At 42.6% G+C, this 16,027-nt stretch overlaps 1 protein-coding gene and 1 pseudogene across 3 annotated transcripts in view; one reads left to right on the plus strand and one right to left on the minus strand.

Annotated features, from left to right (window-relative positions):
* Positions 1 to 16,027, minus strand: part of LDLRAD3 (low density lipoprotein receptor class A domain containing 3) — a 299,452-nt gene that overhangs the window by 233,743 nt on the left and 49,682 nt on the right. The window lies entirely within an intron of this gene.
* LOC108305725 overlaps positions 1 to 16,027 on the plus strand; it is a 42,015-nt pseudogene that overhangs the window by 2,712 nt on the left and 23,276 nt on the right.

Below are 16,027 nucleotides of genomic sequence, written 5' to 3' on the forward strand. Positions count from 1 at the left end.
TGACATTTGCAGTAAGGCAGACACAGCCAGAAGTAAGGTTTGAATCCACAGGTTTGAGCCCATAAGGCAATTTCACCCTGTGTGAGGACTGTGGAGCACTGTTTATGCACTAGTCACTGAGCTAAATATCCATGTCCTACATCTTCATGGGATTCCTCGCCACCACCATGTGATGGAGGAAGGAACCAGTGCTAAGTTCACAGAGGAGAAAACTAAGGCTCAGAGAGTTCAAAAACTTGCCCAAGGAATCATAAGCAGACAGTCATGGAATCCAGGTCTGTTTGACTCTAAAACCCACACTCTTAAACACTAGGAACTGCAGCAGCTGTGGAGAGGGAGCCAGCCTAAGATGCCTAGTCTGGGATTTGGGGAGGGTGAACCACCATCACACATCCATTCAGTAACTCCTACCTCCTACGTCCCCAGCACACAGCTCGGCCTGTTCCATTAAATTCCCAGAACAACTCTGGGAGGCATCTCATCCCTTTGACTGTATCCATAAGGAAACCAAAGCTGGGAAAAGTCAAGTGCATCCAGCTAGTGTGTAGAATATCCAACATTTTAATTCATCCATATGCTTCCTAAAGTCATGGCTTTTCCCCTAATCTGTGAGTTAACTATAACTCTGGTAACTATGGGGCCTACATGATTTAGGGAAAAAAGAAAGACTGAACAGAATCAAACTGCTGGGGCTAGAGGAAAATACTCAGTGGTGCTATCCACAAGGTCTCTGAGCCCATATTTCCTGTGGGATGAGGAGTGCGTAGGCCATTTTCAGGTCGCATCTATAGTGGGAACTAGGTGCAGTTTTTTGTTTACGTTACTCAGCATCTGATATGGTTTGGATTTGTGTCCCCATCCAAATCTCATGTTGCATTGGAGGAGGGTCCTAGTAGGAGGTGACTGAATCATAGGGGTGGATTTCCCCCTTGCTGCTCTCGTGATAGCAAGTAAGTTCTTACAAGATCTGATGGTTTAAAAGTGTGTGGCACTTGCCTGTTTGCTTTCTCTCCCCTGCCACCATGTGAAGAAGGTCCTTGCTTTCCCTTCACCTTCCACCATGATTGTCAGCTGTCTGAGGCCTCCCAGTAATGCTTCCTGTTAAGCCTGAAGAACTGTGAGTAAATTAGACCTTTTTTCTTTGTAAATTACCCAATCTAAGACAGTTCTTTATAAGAGAGTGAAAATGAACTAATACAGAAAATTGTTACCAGGAGTGGGGCACTGCTATAAAGATAGCAGAAAATGTGAAAGTGGCTTTTGAACTGGGTAATGGGCAGAGGTTGGAACAGTTTGGAGGGCTCAGAAGAAGACAGGAGGATGTGGGAAAGTTTGGAGCTTCCTAGAGACTTGTTGAATGGTCTGGAACAAAATGCTGATAGTAGACATGGACAATGAAGTCTGGGCTGAGGTGGTCTCAGACGGAGATGAAAAGCTTATTGGGAACTGGCGTAGAAGTCATTCTTGTTATCCTTTAGCAAAAAGACTGGTGGCATTCTGCCCCTGCCCTAGAGATCTGTGGAACTTTAACTTGAGAGAGATGATTTAGGGTATCTCACAAAAGAAATTTCTAAGCAGCAAAGCATTCATAACCTGGCTGTTTCTAAAAGTATATGCTCATATGCATGAACAAAGATATTATCTGAAATTGGAACTTATATTTAAAAAGGAAGCAGAGCATAAAAGTTTGAAAAATTTGCAGCCCAGCCACCAAAAGAAAACCCTATTTTCTAGAAAGAAATTCAACCCTGCTGCAGAAGTTTGCATCAGTAAAGTGGAACTGAATGTTAATAGCCAACACAATGGAGGAAATGTCTCCAGGGAATTTCAGAGAACTTCACAGCACCCCCTCCCATCACAAGCCAGAAGGAAAATACGGTTTTGTAGGCCAGGCCCAGGATCCAGCTGCTCTGTGCAGTCTTGGGACATGGTGCCCTTTGTCCTAGCCACTCCAACTCCAGCTAAAAGGGGCCAAGGTACAGCTCAGGCTGTGGCTTCAGAGGGTGCAAGCCTCAAGCCTTGCCAACTTCCACATGGTGTTGGACCTGTGGGTGCATGAAGGCAAGAGCTGAGATTTGGGAATGTCTGTCTAGATTTCAGAGAATGTACGGAAACTCCTGGATGTCCAGGCAGAAGTCTGCTGCAGGGGCAGAGCCCTCGTAGAGAATCTCTACTAGGGCAGTGTGGAGGGGAAATGTGGGGTTGGAGCCCCCACACAGAGTCCCCACTGGGCTACTGCCTAGTGGAGCTGTGAGAAGGGGGTCACCATTATTCAGATCCCAGAAGGGTAGATCCACTGACTGCATCATGCACCTGGAAAAGCCACAGGCACTCAATGTCAGCCTGTGAAATCTGCCACAGGGGCTGTACCCTGCACAGCCACGGGGGCAGAGCTGCCCAAGGCATTGAGAACCCACCTTTTGCATCAGTGTGCCCTGGATGTGAGACATGGAGTCAAAGGAGATTATTTTCGAGCTTTAAGATATAATGACTGCCTTGCTGGGTTTCAGATTTGTGTGGGGACTGTAGCCCCATTTTTTCGGCCAATTTCTCCCACTTGGAAGAAAAGCATTCACCCAATGCCTGTATCTCCATTGTATCTTGGAAGTAACTAACTTGATTTTGACTTTACAGGCTCATAGACAGAAGGGGTTTACTTTGTCTCAGATGAGACTTTGAACTGTGAACTTTTGAGTTAATGCTGAAATGAGTTAAGACTAGGGACTACTGAGATTGTATTTTGCAATGTGAAAAGGACATGAGATTTGGGAGGGGTTAAAAGTGCAATGATATGGTTTGGATTTGTGCCCCTACCCATGTCTCATGTCATATTGGAGGAGAGGCCTGGTGGGAAGTGACTGGATCATGAGGGCGGATTTCTCCCTTGCTGTTCTTGTGATAATGAGTAAGCTCTCATGAGATCTGATGGTTTAAAAGTGTGTGGCACTTTCCCCTTTACTCTTTCTCTCTCCTTCCCGCCACCATGTGAAGGTCTTTGCTTCCCCTTCACCTTCCACCATGATTGTAAGCTTCCTGAGGCCTCCCAGCTATGCTTCCTGTTAAGCCTGTGGTACCATGAGTCAACTAAACCTCTTTTCTTCATAAACCACCCAGTCTCAGATGGCTCTTTATAGCAATGTGAAAATGGACTAATACAACATTCATTCTATTGGAATTACTGCTCTTTCAACAGCCCTAATGTAACAGGACCATAGTCAAAGGTTCTACCCTCTCTAGCCAAAGGGGGATCATGTAATCTAAGCTGAACTAATATGATGCTCCCTCCCTGGAAAGTGACTCTTTAGAACAGGGACAAAAGCACTGCAACCCTTCCAAGAGGCAGGATGTGACAGTGCTCATTTTTGCTGTAAGACCCTACCGACACTCTCTCACTTTCTCTCCAAGTCCACTCAGCTTGGAAGCTCATAGGCCTCCTGACTGAAAGGACTTAGGCTTTAACAGGAAAGGCTGAGAAAAAGACGGTGAATATGGAAGAAAAGCAACACATCCAATTCGCAGTGGCAAAATCTCTGTGTAATGTCTCTACTGAAACAGAAAATGGTATTAGAAGAGAATCTGGCAGCTTCCAGACATGACACACACTCATTCTAATAGGAGATACTTCCTGGACCAGCCAGGCCAGGTAAGATCAGGCTTGGCCATTAGAAGAGTGACCGGTCACAGCCAGATCACCCTCTCATCACCTCTGATATTGATAGGACATTTTCTCTTTATCAGCAGCATTTGTTGGATTAATTAAACTTGGAATTCTGGAGCACTCAAAGTTATGACCTCAATCCTGACTTCAGGAAATTACACATTCTTTGCCTTAATTAGAAATGCATATGGTTTTCCCTAACAAAATGTGATAGTAACCTCATACCACATGCAAGGTTACTCTATATTCCAGAAAGCTAAAGAAGAAAATGGACACTGCTGTATAGGAAATAGCTGTTCTTACATATTCAATTTGTAGGATGCCCGTGAGCTTCCATGGCATAAATACCACCTTATAATTTAGGCTGTCCCTCTCTAATTCTTTTCTACCAAAAAGTGGGAAGCAATGTGGTAGGTGTGCCCTAGGGGCTTTTCCCCACTGAAGCAAGCCAGGCTAAAATCATTTTTGCAAGCTATTTATTGGGAATAACATTTCTGACTTCCCTTGACCTCGTCCAGTGTGATGACACTGTCCTACAGCCAGGTGAGGTTCTAGTGGACCCTCCCCAATCCAAGAGGGGCCTGATGAAAATCCAGTGTGACCCTGGGCAGCTGGTAAGATAGGCCAGAGTTAGAAAAAGCACCAGGAGATGATGTGGGGCCTTTGAGATGATCGCACGTGCTCCTTTACAGGCAGGACAGTCACAGGAACAGAATCATGCAGCACCAGCTCTGACTCTGGTTGTTGAAGGGATGATGAGGACGACACAGGAAGGAGTGACAACACAGGCACAAGGCGGTGAGCTCCAGGCTCCGGACCTGTAGGGGCCAGTTCCAGGCAGCTGTCCCTGCTGCTAGTCATTCAACTCTGGGGAAACAAAGGGATGTGGAATTTCTGGGGATTTTTCTGATCTACAGGAATGACCGTTAAGTGTACGCCAGTAATAGCTACAAACCTGTCATTCACAGTGACGCTTACAACAAAAACCTGGAAACAAAACAAAGCCCAAAAGCAGGGAGTCATTAAATAAATTATGGGACATCTACTGGACAAAATTCAATACAGCGATTAAACTGATTTAGAAGAAGTAGTGAAGCAACCCCCCAGAAGAGGAGCCCCAGCAAAAGCGGCCCTTTGTGTTTTGTAAATGTTAATTACTATTAAAATAGAGCTCCTACCTGGAAGTCAGCTAACATAAAAGCCTATTGTTATCCACAACATGCGTCTCAAAAAAAAAAAAAAGCTAATAATTTAAAAACTATACTGACCAAAAGAATTGGGGTAAACAAGACTGAGTAAAAACCAAGTTAGAAATGCTTTCAATTAACAGAAAAATGTCCACTGTGTATAAAATTTAAAAAGAAAGTTAAAAACTATATGCATACACAGATTCATATAATATAACAGAAAGGATAATATGCCAACATTTTCTGAATGATGGGATTACTGACTTTTATTTTCTTCTTTTGATTAACTGTATTTTCTACAACAAAGAACAATAAGAATGGTAACAAAAGCCTTTTTTTATTTTTTATAATTGTAGGGAGGTTAAAGGCCACCATAGAAACAAACTGCCAAACAGTAAGTCAAAGCAGGCTGAGCTTTGATTCTGAAGCAACCATTTCTCCCAAGTTATTAGATTAAAAAATCTTTTTTTATAAAGAAACTACTCAGGTAAACATATATGGAGCTCACTAAAGAATTCTTCTTTAGAATCTTTCTAGTGTCATCCTAATTTGTACTTTGAAAATATAATAGATATTTTACATATCAAGAATACAGACTTAGAACTGACCAGCCAGACTCTAGGAAATGACCACCTTCTCCTTGGAGTCATGTTTTGCTCCAAGATCTCTTTCCCACTGTCATCTATTTTTCCAGGCACTTTCCTGATAAAGTACCACTGAATAGCAAGAACATACAGCCCCTGAGGTATGGGTAAACCAGTTCTACCACTTCAACAGCCAAAACTCCCTTGAGCATGAAGGATTCAGCGCTAGGGACTCCTGCAGAATCTAACTCCACTCCTCCCTTCCTTCCACATCCCTCTGATTCCCTGCGACCCTCTGATGCATACCCTCCCCACCCGCTTCTGGATCTCAACCACCCTGCTGGGACCACTACAGCAGCCTCCTATCCCACCTCCTGGCCCCCAAGCTCCCCCCTCTCCAGCCCTTTTCACATTGAGGATGGGTCATGTCACCATCTCCATGTCATGCCTCCCAGCTTGAAGACACATGGCCTGTATGACCAAGGTTCCACCTACCTTCCTGCTGTCGTCATCCAGGTTATCTCATATTTCCTCCCAACAAACGTAAGTTCCAGACACCTCAGACAACCTCCCATTCTCCAGGCATAGCATTTAACAGTATGAAATATTTCAAGCATATAAAGAAGTATAGTTAACATAATAAATGCCCATGGAACCAGACCCCAAATTAATAAATTTTAGAAGTCTACCATCATTATTTCCTATCTTTTTTAAGTAATAAAATATTACTGAGATGGATGGTTTTAAAACACCCTCTCACCCATCTTCCTTTCTCTTTGTTCCTTCCCCAGAGTAACCACAATCCCAGTGTGTATCCGCTTTACAACACATTTTCTACTTTTACCACACACATTTCAAGTGTGTGTGTATAGATACAAAACACTATACATAGTGTATATATTATATATAATGTTACATATTATATATACATACATTACACTGTATAGTATATAGCATGTATACATATATTACACATATACACAAAAATATACATTATATAGTATGCACACACACACACACACACACAGAGTTTTGTGTGCTTTTAAAACAAACTTAATTGGCATTATACCATTTAGATCCTTCCTTTTACCCACTGTAAGTCTTCCTTAGAGACTTACCTGCATCAATGTGTGAAGATCTAGCCTATTCATTTTCATTGCTGAATAGCATTTCACTTCATAGTAGTACCATAATTTATCTACCCAGTCCCCTGAGATGGGTTGGGTATGAAGGTATGAGGCATTTCCAGTGTTCACCATTGCAGACAGACCTGCAAGGAGTATCCTTGCACAAGTCTCCATAGGCACAGGCAGAGACCTTCTCTGACCAATAATGCTGTGTCCACTGGATGCAAGGCTCACCCTGCCTGGGTATTGCTGGGCCTGGGGCCCTCATGAGTGGGTCACCATCATCCCTTGTGCTGGACCATGGCCACTGCCGACTGCACCAGAGGGGGACCTTTGATCCAACAGGAGATTTCCAGGAGGCCAATGACACGCACGGAGGTGCAGAAAAGAGAAAGTGAGGCACACTCCTCCCTTTGGTTCCTCAGAATTAATGCACTTTGGGTTAGCCAAAGGAGCTGAGTGAAAGAGCATGAGGGAGACTTGGGATTGGGCAGGTCATGGATATGAAGCCTGGAGAAAGTAGTGGGTAGGATGAGAACGCAGCCGCTTCCAATGAGAAGCCAACAACACAAAAAGGAGTGAATCTGCAGGCAGCAGGAGAGATGGAGAGACACAGCCTCAGTTCCAGAGAGGCTTGTGGCTGCAGCCAGGTCCCTGGAGCAGTCCTGCTTTAAACGCTGTTTCTCCAGGTAATCTGGCTGACTCTCAACAGAGAGGACATCTTCAAGGATCAGTAACGCCACCACCACGAGGCTACTCCAGTCCAGCCAAATGAAGGAACCTCTCCATTCTCAGGCTCGCAGCATTTTCCTGCACCTCTTTTATAACATACGTTCAGTTATAGGCTGCACCCAGTTAACTGATTGCAGGTTCATTCTCTGTACAGATCACAAAAGCCCCACAAACACACACATTCTGCCACTAACCTGTCTCCTGTGCAATATCAGGAATGGGGCTTTGTGCACACAGTAGGTGTCCAATCAATGTTTCGTGATTGAATAAAAGCTGTGAGCTCCTTAAAAGCAGAGCCCATGTCCTCTTCATTTGTATCATACATCCAGGGCTTTACACAGTGTCAGGTATAGAGTTGGTCCTCATTAAATGTGTCCTGAATGAATGACTGCAATATGGGCTTATATGAACAAATGAATCTGCCTGAACTACCCTCCCGGGGCTCATACCAATGATCAAATTTCAAAGTGGAGGTGACCAGGCCAAAGGATAATTTATCTCCCTAAAGAAGCTAAGTGTCAGTTAAATTGCTCTATTTAATAGGGCCTGACTTAGATGAGCCATTTCGAACAAAAGCAATAACTGCTCTAGTAATGAGCCTACTTTAAAGTGGTATTACTATTACTATACTAAATCCAAAGGATTCCTGGAGCCATCAGACCAAGACCCGAATTAGAAATCTGCAACCTTCATAAACCATAGACCCCTGGGCTCACATCTTTGACCTCCCTGGAACCGCAAAGGATATTTTCCAAGTGAATCCAGGATACACCTCTCCAGAGTTCATTCTAGGACTGTTTTTGGCTTTGTTGTTTGTTTAAATCAGCCTGCCCAACAGGCTCTGAGCATTTCCATAGTTGAGCACATAAGGCTGACAAAGGGCAAACATGCTCTGGCTGAAAGGAGCCTGGCAGGGAAGGCCTCAGAGAATCAATCCAGAATTAAACGTGTGGATTCTACTTCATGGGTGCATCCAGTGTTTATTAGCCACTAGGAGTGTTTGCAAGCATCAGAGAAGAGGGAGAAGGAAAAAGGTCTTTCTCTGCCACAAGAGATGATAATCTCTGACAGACAACAAGGACAAAAAACAAACACATAGTAAAGGGGGATGACAAGGAAATTTGCACAACCAAAAATCAGTTCAGAGTTCTTCTTTTAAGAGGAGGTGGAAAACACCTCCTCAGCCTCAGTAATCCCAGGGTTAGAGAAAAAGGAAACAAAGACAATACCTGGGGGAATCCCACACTAACAGGTGGTATGACTGCCCTCCTCTAGTGAACTCCCTCACCATGTTCCTGGCAGTCACCTGAGTGAGTCAACTCCCTTCTAGAGAAGACCTTACAATCTGAAAAGGCAGCACAGGCCCAGTGCCCTGGCCACAGCCTCTCCTAGAAACCTGACATCTTCAGCCAATCATCAGATGATAGTGAAAAGACAGGAGGCCCGAGTCCGACAGACCTGAACTCTAGTCCCAGCCCCACCCACTCTGTAGCTGTGACTCCTGAATTCATAACCTAGTTAAGCCTCACGTTCCTGATCTGTAAAATAGGAATAAGAAAAGTTTCTACTTTTGGCTTTCAGCTCTGAGGAGGCCAAGATGCAACCTTCTTGGGTCGTCCTGAATCTGGGTTCATCTGACACCAGCCACCTCCAGCACACCGCTGAAGTTCGACCTCAAAGAGATCAAAGTCATATACCTAAGGTGCACATCAGGCGAAGCTGGCGCCATGTCTGTGCTGGCCCCTAAGATTGGCCCTCTTGGTCTGTCTGCAAAAAAGGATGGTGATGACATTGCCAAGGCAGCCAGTGATTGGAAGGGTCTGAGGATCATAGTGAAACTGACAATTCAGAACAGGCCTAGACTGAGGTGGTACCATCTGCCTTTGCCAGAGGGTTTCTGCAAAGCCCTCCAGGAACCACAGAGACAAAAAGAAACAGAAAACCATTAAACACAGTGGAAATATCACTTTTGATGAGATTGTCAACATTGCTTGACAGATGTGGCACTGATCTTTAGCCAGAGAACTCTCTGAAACCATTAAAGAGATCCTGGGAACTGCCCAGTCTGTGAACTGCCCTCATGACATCAACAGTGGTGCGGTGAAATGCCTGGCTAGTTAAGAAGCACAAAAGAAAACATTTCCATAAAGGATCCCTTTAATAACTTAAAAAAAAAAAAGTTTGAAAAGTTTCCGCCTAATCATAAAAATAGCAATCATTTTATGCCCCATTTTGTATGCCAAGTGCTGTGCATGTATTACTTTATTTTTAGCCATCCATCATGCCTTGAGGCAAGGACATCACTGTCCTTGTCTGACAGATGAGAAACTAAGGCTTAGAAAGGCAGATACAATATTTCCAAAGGTATATGGTTAGCCCATTCCCAAAGGTACACAAAGAAGCCCTGACTTGAACCAGGTCTGCCAAAGTTTGGCAATATCATACCTGCTGTACTGAGACATTGGAAGAATTTGGATGAGACAACCCACGCTGTGCACAGGGTCTGGCACATTTAACCAAAAACAGTTAAATGTTATTGTTTTACTCATTATGATTTATATTTACAGCTTCAATTCCCTTCAGCTTGCTCCTTGCTCCTGGCCCTCTCAGTCAGGTGAAAAAGAACATCAATTCTTGATCTAAGGAACAGACTCACTCGACATAGAAACCACAGGCAAACCTCATTTCGCTGTGCTTCACTTTATTGAGCTTCACAGGTATTGTGTTTTTTTTTTTTACAAACAGAAAGTTTGTGGCAAGCCTTAATGCAGTAAGCCTACCAGCACTATTTTTCCAACCTCATGGGCTCACTTTGTATGTTTGTGTCATATTTTGGTAATTCTCATAATATTTCAGACTTTTTCATTATTATTATATCTGTTACGGTGACCTGTGAGCAGTGATCTTTGCTGTCATCATTGTAAACATTTTGGGGGCACCTCAAACCACACCCATATAAGGCAACAACTTAATCGATAAATACATGAACTCTTGCTACCCCACCATCAGGCCATTCCCCCATTTCTTTTTCTCTCCTTGGGCCTCCCTAGTCCTCGAGACACAATAATTAAATTAGGCCAGTTAATAATCCTACAATGGCCTCTAAGTGTTCAAGTGAAAGAAAGCGTTGCACATCTCCCACTTTAAATCAAAGGCTAGAAATGGTTAAGCTTAGTGAGGAAGGCATGTTGAAAGCCAAGACAGGATGAAAGCCAGGCCTCTTGGGCCAAACACTTAGCCAAATTATGAATGCAAAGGAAAACTTCTTGAAGGAAATTAAAAGTGTTACTCCAATGAACACACAAACGATAAGAAAGCAAAACAGCCTTGTTGCTGATATGGCGGAAGTTTTAGTGGTCTGGAGAGAAAATCAAACCAGCTATAACATTCCCTTAAGCCACAGCCTAATCCAGGGCAAGGCTCTAACTCTCTTCAATTCTAGAAGGCTAACGAGGTGAGAAATCTACAGAAGGAAAGTTTAAAGCTAGCAGAGGTTGGTTCATGAGTGGAAGGAAGCCATCTCTGTAACATAAAAATACAAGATGAAGCAGCAAATACTGCTGTAGAAGCTGCAGCAAGTTATCCAGAAGATCTAGAGAGCTAAGATCATTGATAAAGGTGGTACACTAAACAACAATTTTTAAATGTAGATGGAACAGCCTTCTATTGGAAAAAGATGTCATCCAGGACTTTCATATCTAGACAGGATAAGTCAATGCCTGGCTTCAAATTTCATACGACAGGCTCTCTTATTAAAAGCTAATGCAGCTGGGGACTTCAAGTTGAAGTCAATACTCATTTACTTTTCTGAAAATCCTAGAGCCTTTATGCTAACTCTACCCTGCCTATATTCTATAAATGGAACAACAAAGCCTGGATGACAGTGCATCTGTTTATAGCATAGTTTACTGAATATTTTAAGCACACTGTTGAGACCTACTGCTCAGGAAAAGATTCCTTATTACTGCTCAGTGACAATGCACCTGGTTACCCACAAGCTCTGATGGAGGTGTTCAAGAAGATTAATGATTTTTAATGCCTGCTTATGCAACATCCATTCTGAACCTCAGAGATCAAAGAGTCATTCCAACTTTCAAGTCTCATTACTTAAGAAATACATTTTTAAGGCTATAGCTGCTATAGATATTGATTCCTTTGATGGATATGGTCGAAGTAAATTCAAAACCTTCTAGAAAGGATTCACCATTTCAGATGCCATTAAGAACATCTGTGATTTGTGTGAGGTCAAAAGATCAACATCAACAGGAGTTTAGAGGGACTTGATTCCAACCCTCATAAATGACTTTTAGGTGTTCAAGACTTCAGACGGGGGAGTAACTGCAGAGGTAGTGGAAACAGCAAAAGAACCAGAATCAGAAGTGGAGCCTGAAGATGTGACTGAATTGCTGCAATCTCAGGAACAAACGTAATGAATGAGGAGTTGCTTCCTATTGATGAGCAAAGAAAGTAGCTTCTTGAGATGGAATCTAGTCCTGATGGAGATGCTACGAACATTGTTGAAATGATAACAGGGATTTAGAATATTCCATAAACAGTTGGCAAAGCAGTGGCAGGGTTTGAGAAGAGTGACTCGAATTATGAAAGAAGTCGTTCTGTGGGTAAAGTGCTATCAAATGGGCATTGCATGCTATAGAGAAGTCTTTCACGAAAGGAAGAGTCAATTGATGTGGCAAACTTCATTGTAATCTTATTTTAAGAAAATGCCACAGCCACCCCAACCTTCAGCAACCACTACCCTGATCAGCAGCCAACAACACTGAGGCAAGATCCTACACCAACAAAAAAATTGAAACTTACCGAAGGCTAGGTGATCATTCGCACTTTTTAACAATATTTTAAAATAAGGTATATACATTGCTTTTCTATATATAATGCTATTGCATGCTTAATGGACTACAATATAGTGTAAACATCACTTTTATATATACTAGGAAACCAAAAGGTTCATGTGACTCACTTTATTGTTGTGGTCTGGAACTGAACGCACAATATCTCTAAGGTATGGTAGGTCCCTGGAACCCTGCTGAAGTCCAGACATGTGGAAGGACAGGCTGTTTGTTCTTCCTACCATCTCTGCTCCTATACCCTCAGCTGGAACCCTAACTAATCAGAAGCTCCTCTGTTCCTGAGATGCACACTTTTTAGCAACACTGAATTCATTATGGCAGGGAGAAAAAAAAAAAAAACCCTTTAAATCTATGTGAGTCCTTTATAACATGGGAAATGGTTCTGCTGGGAGAAGCAAATATTTATGCAAATAATTAACTATGAAGGTAGAGTGTTCTTTCCAAATGTTAAGCAAAACTTGGTGAAAAAAACAGACCTTGGTTATGAAAATGGCCTCTCACAGACACTGGAAGGGGCCACATGTCTGAATTAGCTCATAATTACTCAGAAATGAATCCTTTCCCTATTAAAAATATACCACACATCTGGACTAACCTAAGGCCTTTCTGATACCTCACTCCCTACTTCCACTTCGTTTACTCCAGTAAAAATTCTTTTTTTTTTTTCATCTCTGGCCAGGGCTGCGCAGTCAGGGCACAATTATCTGATATGGATTCCGGAGCTGTAGGAGAACACCAGCTCCTCTTTTCTCCCTAATGACCTGTATGTCTTTTCTTCATTTTTTATGATCCTCTGCCTCAAATTTGACTCTTAGTAGAAGGGCTAGAAGCCAGCAAGCCCCAAATGGCAGGCAGCTAGAAATTTGCAATGTTCTTACTTTACAGTGCTGAGAAAATAGCATCTTTGCTTGAAAAATAAACAAATGGAGCCTCCTTGCTCAGCCAGGACAATGCACAGGGTGTCAGACACTGAAAACTGTGTTCCATGCAAAAATGTGCAGCCAGCCCTTCTTTGTGCCAAGCTTCCCTAACCACTTCAGACTGTAGGTGAAGGTATTCATAAGGAGGCTATTCCTTGCTGATACATTTTTGTTTACCCCTACATTTGCTGAATCTTTTAAATTGTTTTTAAACACTACCCAACCTCTTAGCTAGCACAGTGAAATGGGAGTTAGAAGAAAGACCCAGTGAGAAGTCTCAACTCAGTCACTTATACATTGTGTAACCCTGCACTCACTTCTTAAGTGCTGGGACTTTGTGTTTTTAATCTGTAAAATGGAAAGGAATCCATAAAAGTGTGGATTATGGATTCAGTATCATGGCTCATGTCCAGACACTTGTAGAGAAATAGAATGGAAAAGACTGGAATAAATCAGAATATATTAGATATGAAAAGAGTGTGTTTTGATTCACCTTTATATAAATGTTCTTGTTTGCAATGTAAATGTGATCTTTAACAGCATTACTAAGAGATAAAACTCACACACTATACAATTTACCCATTTAAAGTATACAACGCTATGGCTTTTGGTATATTCAAAGTTGTGCAACCATCACCACAATCAATTTTAGAAAACTTCATCACCCCAAAAGTAAGCCCCATACCCATTAGCAGTCATGCCCCACTTCCTCCCAAACCCCCACCCAGCCCTAGGCAGCCACCTATCTGCTTTCTATCTCCATGTATTTGCCTATTCTGGACATTTCCTATAAACTGAATGATACAATATCTATTCTTTTGTGACTGGCTTCTTTTCATTTGGCATAATATTTCCAGGTTTCATTCATATTGTAGCATGTATCAGAACTTTGTTCCTTTGTGTGGCTGAATAACATCCCATTGTATGGATATACTACATTTTGTTTACCCATGCATCCACTGGTGAACATGCGATTGTTTCTACTTTCAGGCTATTATGAATAATGCTGCTATGAACCACTAGTGTACAAATTTTTGTGTGGACATAACAATGTGCTAGCACAAGTCACTATCAACAAAGTTTGATGGCAATATGCTACAAGATTACTGAGGAATAGTTAAATCACTTTGTGATTTCTTTTTTAATTGACTCATGGACCTTGACTTTGGAGAAGGAAATAAAAACCCTAAAATCAAAGTTGCATTCTTGTTCATGCAGCCACCTGGATCTCTGTGGCCAATACTGCTTCCCTGCTTTCTTGAAAAAACTGTCATTTCAGAGAACTCTAACCTTTGGAGTATGCATCTTCACTGTCCAAAAAGATTGAGACCAGGGGCACATCCATGCCGATAGGAGATGCTGAACTCTCAAGATAATTCAGTAATGAATAAATTTCCTTGTTTAAATCAGCTCCTATTCCAAGATGTAAATTCCTGCATCATCAGGTTTTAGACAAAAGACACTCACAAGCATACAGCCGTACAGCCAGAGGCCAAAACTCCAAGCCTGCTCTGCTACACACACACACAAACAACTATTCAATTTATGAAGTGCTCTACATGGAATGTGACTCCTACAATGGTGGCTATTAAAGAGCTGATGTAAGAAGAGAGGCAATGGTCAAAAGCAGCTCCCTCCACCGCAAACCTACATTAAAAATTTAGCTATTAAAAGCCATGTAACCAAAGAAGCTTGCGAGGGACAGCTCTGCAGTCATCTGTGACACTAGGAACATCCCAGTGCCCTCTCCCTTTTCTATTTTCTACTTTGGCAACAGAGACCCAGTTGTCTGGAAGAACCTGTCCCCACCCAGAGAAAAGGAACAACACAAATTGGTGAAATCTAAGGAATAAATACAATTCCTATATACCTTAAATTTATGGTCCTCACAAAGCCTACAAAATATGATAAACCATTATAGGGTTTTTTTCTGTCTTTCCTGCCCGGCCACAATTAATTTCACCATGTTCCAGTGTAATAGGGAATGTAATATATGGAGGCAAGACAGTTAGAGCCCTTGTTGCCTTGCAGTGAATAAGCTTCTGCAGTTTGGGACCCCGGGGGGGAAAGAAGCAATAATAACAGGACTCATTTTGGGTATCCATTTGTGTGCAGTTTCTGGTTTGCATTGTTAAGCAAGACAAAAGTGCCCGAAGGAACCCGTGACAGTACTAGGCTAAGTCATACAAAATCCAGACACCTAATATATTCTGTAATTGAGATGCATGGGGGCTCGTATGCACACCATAGAAGGGCATCATGCTGCAAATAGAAGCCATGCATTACCAAACAACAGAATATGCTCTGGTTTTATCAATACAATACCCTCCAAGATCTGAAAAGACAGCAGAATTCAGTTAGAAAGCTCCACGTAGGCACTGCTGAACACTATAACAGCAGAGCAATGGAAACTATTATTTACTGAAGGCTACCTATGTGTAGGTACTGTATTAGTACTTTGCAATGCAAAAGATGTGTTCAAAGTCTAACCTCCAATACCTCTGAATGTGACCTCAGTTCGAAAGAGTCTTTGCAGATATAAAATTCGAGAAGAAGTCACACTGGATCAGGGTGAGTTCTAATGCAATGAATGGTATCCTTACAGCAAGAGGGAAATTCGGACACAGACACAGAGAAGAATACCATGTGAAGAAGGATGCAGAGGCCTGGCGTGGTGGCTCACACCTGTAATCCCAGCACTTTGGAAGGCTGAGGGGGGCAGATCATTTGAGGCCAGGAGTTCGAGATCAGCCTGGGCAACGTGGCAAAACCCCGTCTCTACTAAAAATACAAAACTTAGCTGGGCGTGGTGGCACACGCCTGTGGTCCCAGCTACTCAGGAGGCTGAGGCGGAAGAATCGCTTGAACCCAGGAGGCAGAGGTTGCAGTGAGCCAAGATTGCGCCACTGCACTCCAGCCTGGCAACAGAGCAAGACTCTGTCTCAAAAAAA

Source organism: Cebus imitator, unplaced genomic scaffold (assembly GCF_001604975.1).
Source record: "Cebus imitator isolate Cc_AM_T3 unplaced genomic scaffold, Cebus_imitator-1.0 Scaffold66, whole genome shotgun sequence".
In the NCBI taxonomy this organism is placed as follows: domain Eukaryota; kingdom Metazoa; phylum Chordata; class Mammalia; order Primates; family Cebidae; genus Cebus; species Cebus imitator.